The sequence below is a fragment of the Etheostoma spectabile genome, chromosome 13 (genome assembly GCF_008692095.1).
Source record: "Etheostoma spectabile isolate EspeVRDwgs_2016 chromosome 13, UIUC_Espe_1.0, whole genome shotgun sequence".
NCBI lineage: Eukaryota > Metazoa > Chordata > Actinopteri > Perciformes > Percidae > Etheostoma > Etheostoma spectabile.
Window position 1 is genome coordinate 22,027,323 of NC_045745.1, and position 7,279 is coordinate 22,034,601.

Consider the following 7,279-nt stretch of genomic DNA (forward strand, 5'->3'; position numbering starts at 1 on the left):
TCACTCACTCACTCACACACACACTTCTTGGACCTTAGCATTGTGTCTTGAGTGTAGCGATTTTAATTTGTGCGGGTGCTGTGATCTAATTATGACTTTTTTGTAAATTTCACATAAAGAGTTTGTGAAAGTGGATCGATATTTCTAGGGTTGTTAAACAAAAGTAGACCATCATTTCTCCACTGACAGTAGCCCCACAAGACTAGAATGCAATTTAGTCACAAGATATTTTGCATTCTCACTCCCTCTCACTCAAGGGGCCATGACTCTTTTTTGTTTGCATCTGAAAAAAACTCTCAAAACGGATCATTCCACCTTCGACTTCTACTCCGAATGGGCCTACATTCATCTGCGTAGGAAATTGACCCTAACAGATCTTATAGTGAGGTACATTTTGTCTGAGTTAATCAACTTTCTCAGCCTTGGAAAGTAATTCTATTTCCACATGATTTGGAGGAGCTGCACCGCTTTCTTGCTCTGTTAGGACTGTCGAGGCACAGGTCGTACCGGTAAAATGTGTCGTTTGGTCTAGGGGGATTTAATTACCACTAAGCCTCAAGGCTGTATAGTACCAGCTACAAACAGGCCACAACATACCCTGAATTCCTCAGTTGCCACTCAACAATCTGAAACCCTGGTGTGCTGAACTGACCATCACTCCAGTCATTCCTCTCAGGGTTGTTTAGCTGGTTGGGCCAGCCCCATCCAGTAAGAAATTGTCCTCCCATGAAAAACGTCTACATAAGTCCTTTGTTCAAGCAGCAATTATGACTCATATTTACATTAATAATGACTGCGCTCTGTATAGACTGCGCTACAATACTTTTTGGGAACAATAATTAAGTAGAATGCCAAAGGAGGCAGGTTAGGGTGGTGAATTGGTTAAACAAACACAGGACTTTTACCCAGGTGACCAGGGTTTGTTTCCTGTTTGGAAATAAAAGTAAATAGCAAGTTTTTGTAACTTTTTGTAACAAACGGAGCTACATGATGTTCTGCGGCACATGCATAATCGGAAGTCAAGAAACTTCTGATTTTAACCCAAACCCCAATCTTTTTCTAAACCTAACCAAGTAGTTTTTGTGCCTAGACCTAAACAAACTGTAACCATTTTAGAAGTGTTTCAAATCACAATCGTAACGTTCTCTGGTTTAGATATGTTCCTTTCACCGCTAGGGGTGCTAATTTATGAAACCCTCCTATTAGAGGGTAGGAATTAACAACCTATATTGTTGTATGTTTTGGAGGACTTGTTGTCCAGTTTGATATGGTCCCCTTAATCGTTTAAAGAATACTCCATTGATTTAACATTGCACTCCTCTAACATTGTTGGACTCACAGTTGACAGTTAAAAAAAATCAAAAGTCTACCGCCTACATTGCCCAAAATTCAACAATGACCAGTGACAGTTCAGTAGGATTTTTTGGTGTATTATGCTCGGAGCGGCTAATGTTGCCTTGAGATGCGAGTCTCAAGACAGGGACTGAGCTACAGGTCGGGTAAACTCACTTCTTTCTAACTCCACACCGCTAGATTCTTTTTCATTTTTAAACGTCTTTAGCCTCATCTGACACTGACCTAAGTAACATACAGAAAATTATAAAATTTTGATAAGCTCCATCTAGAGCCACAAAAGCCTTAATCCAATGTTTTTTTGCATACATAAGACCTGTAAATACACTTTGATCTATGAAATCAGTAGAGTTCTCTTTTAACATTCATTCATTTAGGTTCACAAACAAAGACAGAAACTAAACCAAAAGACTTTGAATGAGGATATTAATTCACTGTCCATATCTCAACTCTCCTGTGGGGTCTGCCCTCAGACTGACTCATACATACTAACAGGCTAACACCTGCTCTCTCGAGGCTTGGCAACTGTTCAAAAAGAACAGATGTCAAGTGGTCAGCACTGTAGAAGTCAGAAAAGTTTCTTTAAAGATGAGTTTGTGACTGAGTTTGTGTGGGATGCACTTGTTCCATACACAGAAAACATGCTTGAAGTTCCTGTGATTTATGTTTGGTTCCAAAAAAACACAGCTGTGATTTGGGTCCTTCCCAAATGATACTGTGTTTTATCACAGATAAAACAATCTCATTGGGTTGGGTCATCGTCCTTCACCGATGACTGACAGTCATCAAACACTGACATCAGTTAAAATGATGGTAGAAGTAGTAATTCCATTGTGATGTTTCACTGTGAACATCTTCATATGCCAATAGGGTAGACATCGTCCAATCTAAACACTATTATTAAATGATTGCCTCTAAATGAGACTTTAAAAAGACTTTGCCAGTGTTGTTAATAGGCTGCACGCTATAATGGTTCCAAGTATATATTTAAAAAAAAAAAATTATTCATGATGTGATGTGAATGAAAGAGAACCATGAGTTCCTGATAAAATGCTAGTCTACTGCAAAGATAAATCTACAGTATCTGTCTCTGTTTCCCTCCCACCTCTTTCTACTGCCTCACTTCTTTTTTGTCTCACAGCTATTTTCCAAATTTGGTATTATAATGCATCCAACTGCATGTGCAAAAGCCTAGGTAAAGATAAAATGGTATTCAATGGGAATGATAAATTATGTGGTGTTTATGAACCGCATTACAGTTGTAGGTTTTGCCGGTGCTGCACTTGGCAGAAGTAATTTCTTTATTGCAGGGCTTAGTGCTGTGTGTTCTTTTAGTCACATTAAAGGTTTTTGAATTATCTCAAAGTGAGTCTTGAGCCAAAATATATCACACACAAAAGATTTCTGTAGGAAGCAGAAACAGCTGTTGTCAGAGTTGGATTAAATGGATAGACTCTATGCAGACTAGCCATCAAAGGGCCCGAGAGAAAGCCACTCTTCATCACTTTTGTTTCTTCCTCTTCATTTTTCTTTTTCTTGCGCTTTGCTGCACCCCGCATCTCAAAAACATGATAGCCTATCGCTGCTTCCAACATACGGACATGGTCTCCACTGAACCGGAAATACTTTCCCCCACACATTGGTGCTAACGTTGAGGGTTATGTTATATATAAAGTTTTAGATTAATTTTTCATTAAATATAAGTCATGCAATAGCCTCAGTAAGGCTAAATAACAACAACATAAGGCTACTGTTTTTTGATTAGTTGAGATTTGACTGACCTTCTTACTGTACATCATCTTATTGCCTCTTCTTCTCGAAGGGCTGAATGGCACCCGACTGGATAATTAGTGCCATACACTGTTTACGTCACAAAATAACAATTTAAAATAAATGGATATAACTAGCTGATTCATTTATCTGCCACAGTGGCACCATCCTGCGGAGGTATCAAGAATGTCAAATTAAGAATCCACACATAATGGCTTCAGTACTAAACACCTGGCAACGGCCTGGTAAGCCTGCAGTTGTTTTCTTTGTTATTTTCTTTTTTTCTGTTACAGCTATGATTGGCTGCTCTATCTGTATTTGGGTTCCCAGGTAGAATGTATAAACGGGGCCTTTCATTTTCTTCAATAACCTCCATTTTTCAGGCAAATAACAACATGGAAAGAAATGGCTTTTAAACGAGTTAATTCAACTGGCTGGAAAATAGCGTTCGTTAGCTTTTGCTTTACGATGTGATGAATGTTAAGATAAGTGTTAATTGTCTGAGGGAACCTTTCACCTGTGTGTATAGTCAAGCCAATAAACAACAGATGTGTACCATATTTAAATTAGACTCAACTTTTAAAATTTAAATATTTTGCAACAAACGTGTCTTAATCAAACTTTATTGTCTTGTTTTGGACAAATTAAGTAACCAGGAGGATACACAATTACCCTCAGAGCTCTGTACTACAAAAAATGCGATCTGGTTTGTAACGATATACATTGCCGTTACGTTGTATGAACATTTCTGAGACTTTGCTGTTGCAAATTGGTATTTTATTGCAATTTTGAGGAGGCAGGGTTGGACTGCTGGTAGGAGGAGGGAGAACGTATAGCCTTGGAGTATTAAGGAAGGGAAGGGAAAGGTTAATCTTGCAGCTGTACATTAGACACATTACTAAAGGCAGTTCCATGGATCTCTCAGAGGACCACTTATGACTTTTTTATTATCCACGTAGTCTAAAAATATCTGAAACAAACTAGTGTCTGTGTGTAATCTATGATGGAAAAGCCATGAGAAAGGACATAGAAGCCAATCAGTAGAAATAAATTGTTTGGGTGTATGCACTGGGTTAGCAAGGCATATTAAAGTGAATGGGTGGTCAGTTTGCCATGCCATATCCAATTCTTCGTATTACAAGTTGCACATAATCCATGTAGGGCTGTTCCAAAGTAGCTAACAGACATGCTTAAATAAGAAATAACCAGCATAAAAATTGGTTCAGCCTCCCCAGTTTACTACCTTTTGTAATACAACAGAGGAGCAGAAAGTCACATAGAATTCAGGTCTCTTTGGATGGCACAAACAAGCCCTTTGTTAAAATATCAGTGGAAAGCCATTTGGCAGGTTAAGTGGGCACCGACGGGTAAAATGACAAAGTATTTCTTTGCATCTTCACCTACTAATTACATCAATACTGTGTGTGTGTGTGTGTGTGTGTGTGAGAAGACTGCATGATTGGTAAGATTTATTTTTACATTCTCATTTACACCACCATCTGGTGAGAATACACTTATCCTATGAAATAAAATTAGACTCAGAAGTCACTGAGCCATAGAAAGAATTGGTGGATACAGGTTTTCAGAGAGTCCCAGTTTGTATTTACTGTATTTTTTTTTTTTTAAGTAATGTGATTAGAAAGAAAACATTTGTTTTGTCTTGGTGAGATAAATGATGGGGATGCAAGTTTTTCTTTTTCTGTGATCAATTTTTTAAAAATTTTAACAGCCAAACAAAAGTGCAAAACATTGGTCCAGATGACAACATACAGAAAAGTACACCTACATACACACTGAAGAAGGCACAGAGCACCTTTTCCACAATCCTTCCTTCCGATCAAATGTTTCACTCGGAAAGAAAGATGGTGCCCCAACGGTGCAATGTCGCGGCTCTCTCGCAGTCAGAGTTTACCTTGTGTGGTATTTGTGTGTGTTTATTTTACTTTTTCATTCATTTTCACATATGGCAGGGAATCACTTCTACACATGAGACGAGTCAGTTATGGGGTAGAATCCAACCAATTTCCACTCGTTACATTCCCGGTGCTGTGGCCCAAAACAAGGATGCCGGGAGCGTACTCACCTGGAGTTCACCGCCCGAGGAGGCACAGAACAGTACCAAGCATTCTCCTCCTGAGTAACACGCAAGCAATGGAAAATAAAATGGACATTATTTTTTGTAGGCTAGCAACACAACAACACATCAGAGACTGTTTCATGCTTTGTTTCACGGAACCTTGGCTAATTATAAATGGACATTCTCCGGACGAGGTTGTCACACCGCCAGGTTAGGCTATCTACCGGTGGGACCGCACCGTGGAGGATTCAGGCAAAACTTATAGAGGGGGATGTCCAGCCCTCGTCAAGCAGTCATGGTGTACAGACGCTAAGATCGTGGCTAAACTGTGTTCACAAAATGTGGAATACCTGACCACTAAGTGCAGACCATTCTACATACCAAGGGAGCTACAGTGCATCATACTGACTGTTGTCTACTTTCCTCCTTCTGCCAAAGGGGAAGAAAACGTCAGAACTCTATAGCATGATCAGAAAATATGAGAACACATACCCTGATGCTGCTTTTGTGGTAATTTTAATCATTGTAATTTAAAGTCAGTATTTCCACACTGCAGTGCCTGAGCCAATTTGGGTAAATCCGATCACATTGCTATTTTATTGAAACAAAGATACAGGAAAAAGCTTAAAGCACAGCCGATTTCAGTCATGACAGTACAGAAGTGGTCACAAAATGCACTGAACTGAACTGAGAGACTGCCTACAAACAACCTACATGGATGTGTTTTAGGTAGCCACATACAACGGTGTGCCCCTGAGGAGTTATTGAGTATTTCCAAATCAGAAACCATGGTTTAACCAGGACATCCGAGCCAAGATCAAGGAACGGAACGTGGCTTTTCTGTCTGGAAATGAACAACAGTACAGGATGGCCAGATACACTCTGCTCAAACCAATCAGAGCTGCAAAAAAGAAACACACAGAAAAACTGGAGAACTGCTACACAGGAAATGACTCAGGATGTGGCAGGGCATCCAGGCGGTTACAAATTACAAGGGGAAAAAGCACACAGCCACTACTTCAGATACTACCCTACCAGATAAACTCAATGCCTTTTACGCTTGGTTTGACACCCACCAGCAGAACGTCATGCCAGCATTACCATCAGAAGGCCGGGGGGAGAATGGTCTCCAGGTAACACAGGCGGAAGTTTTCTGATTTCTGCAGCAGGTCAACCCCCGCAAGGCAGCAGGGCCGGATGGGGTATAATCAAGAGTACTGAAAGCCTGTGCAGCTGAGCTGGACGATGTGTACACCGACATCTTTAACACCTTGCCGGCTTAGGCTGTTGTTCCACTGCTCTTCAAAAGATCCATAATCATGCCGGTTCCTAAGAAGCCACATACAACATGTATGAATGATTTTCATCCAGTGGCACTCACTTCAGTTGCTATGAAGTGTCTGGAGAAACTGGTGACAAAGGCCATGGACACTCATCAGATAAGTGGATGATACTGTGGCCCTAGCCTTGCAATCAGCCTTGGAGCATCTTGACAACCCCAACACATATGTCCAAATGCTTTTTTTGGACTACAGTTCAGCTTTTAATGCTGTTCAGCCCAATAAACTAGTGGCTAATTTGGCAGGTCTTGGACTACCCTCTGCCACCTGTAGTTGGATACTTGACTTTCTAACCAAAAGATTGCAGGTCGTTTGAGTGGGGAACAGGGTATCAACAGCACTGACCATCAGCACTGGGACCCCTCAGGGCTGCTGCCTCAGCCCAAGACTGTTCACACTATACACCCATGACTGTTTATCTTAACAGAAACTCTGCCAAATTTACAAATTTGCAGACAACACATCTCTCCTGGGACTTGTCAAGGGAAATGAGGAGATGCAGTACAAGGAGCAAGTGGACAGAATACTGGCCTATGGGGAGGAAAACTGCCTTGTCCTAAACACCTATGAGACCAAGGAAATCATTCTGGATTTCTGGAAGAAAGCCGCCCCTCTACAACCCCTGGACATGAAAGATGCTGTTGTGGAGCGTGTTCATGACTTCCAGTTCCTGGGCCTGCACATCACCGACACTCTCAGCTGGTCAGAAGACACCATGGCCACTGTGAAAAAGGCTCAA

At 40.8% G+C, this 7,279-nt stretch overlaps 1 long non-coding RNA gene across 1 annotated transcript in view; it reads right to left on the bottom strand.

Moving 5' to 3' along the window:
• LOC116700664 (uncharacterized) overlaps nt 1-3,807 on the bottom strand; it is a 19,274-nt gene extending 15,467 nt beyond the window's left edge. The window contains exon 1 of the long non-coding RNA XR_004334702.1: nt 3,796-3,807. This is a non-coding gene — a long non-coding RNA (uncharacterized LOC116700664). The remainder of the gene's footprint in view (nt 1-3,795) is intronic.
• Between the last annotated feature and the right edge of the window lie 3,472 nt (nt 3,808-7,279).